The following is a 1,353-nucleotide window of genomic DNA, read 5'->3' as shown; positions in this document are numbered from 1 at the left end:
GGGGGGGGGGGGGGGTGCTTCACAGCGCTGTGGGCTACAACAACAACAACAACAACAACAACAACAACAACAACAACAAATGTATGTAAAAATGTAGAGTATTTTTTCTTTTCACACTGAACATTATTTTTCGCTATTGAAGACTTACAAATAATTGGAGTACTTACTTAGAGTAAAACATTAGAGTGTATCATACAAATTCTACACTAGCAAAAGCTTGAGGTATCAATTGAAATAATCAATGTTGCTGTCTCTGTTGACTGCTAGCACTTGCGCTTTTGAAAGCGTGCAAAACAGGCCCGAGGCATCAGATACCAGTTGTTTGTGACCAGCCTCCTGAAGGACTGGAGCTGCTGGGGTCACGCACCACACCCACCTCTACTCTCACTCTCGGCTCTGGTGTTGCCTCTTCTGGGGTTATTTGGGTTTGCACATTTCTCTGAGGAAATGTAAGTTTAACAAACCAACAGTATGCATTTTCAAGACATGCTTATGGACATTCACACTTTTAATCCTTGTAGTGCATTTTAAGCTCTGGAGGTCCAGGGCTACATCTAACTAAAATGGAAGGAGTCTTTTTCAGTCCGTCTGTCCGTCCTTCGAATGACTTCACTCTTGGTAGTTGTATTGCTGCTGTATTAAGAGGGGACCCCTATTATCTTTCTTTTTTTTTTCGGAATGTTTTTGTTCCCTGGTCCCAAAAAGCTAGCTGTAGGGCTGCAACTAACAACGAGTTTCATTGTAGATTCATCTGTTGATTATTTTCCATTAGTTGTTTGGTCAATAAAATGTAAAAAAAAAAAGAAAAAACCTGAAACATGTCAATCAGTGTTTCCCAGAGCCCAATATGACATCCTTAAATGCTTTGGTTTGTCCACAACTCAAAGATTTCAGTTAACTGTCACAGAAGGGTGGGGTGCGTGGTCACAGAAGGCTTGAATCATGTGGACGCTCCAACAGTTTTGTTGTCATTACTTAGAATTCCTCATGGGGGAGACAGAAACTATGTACTTTTGCTTTAAACTGAGTAAAGCGCTGTAACGTTAACAGTCTGTATTGCAAAATAAATATTAAAGTGGAGCGGCAGTTGCTGGTTGTATATAGCGGCTACAGAGCTCTGGGACGTTGGCTACCTATGGCAGTTGTTTAGTGAGCGTCATGCGCCGATGACCGTTACGTTTAAGAAAAAGATTTTGGTTTGGATTAAAACACTCCGAAGGAACAAACAACTGTTTTGTGGTTGAAAGTATTTTTTTCTCCACTTTCCCTTTCTTTCCCTGCGCTGTGGTATGCTATTTCTTTGCGAGATTATTTTCTATTGAATATTAGTTTTTGCATGGCTGGGCAAGTGGC

At 40.9% G+C, this 1,353-nt stretch overlaps 1 long non-coding RNA gene across 1 annotated transcript in view; it reads left to right on the top strand.

The window, feature by feature from the left end:
* The window catches only part of LOC116672132 (uncharacterized), a 14,358-nt gene extending 13,341 nt beyond the window's left edge, over window positions 1-1,017 (top strand). The window contains exon 3 of the long non-coding RNA XR_004327476.1: window positions 911-1,017. This is a non-coding gene — a long non-coding RNA (uncharacterized LOC116672132). The remainder of the gene's footprint in view (window positions 1-910) is intronic.
* Window positions 1,018-1,353: the final 336 nt, after the last annotated feature.

The sequence above is a fragment of the Etheostoma spectabile genome, chromosome 22, assembly GCF_008692095.1.
Source record: "Etheostoma spectabile isolate EspeVRDwgs_2016 chromosome 22, UIUC_Espe_1.0, whole genome shotgun sequence".
NCBI lineage: Eukaryota > Metazoa > Chordata > Actinopteri > Perciformes > Percidae > Etheostoma > Etheostoma spectabile.
This window is presented reverse-complemented; position numbering and strand designations above follow the sequence as displayed.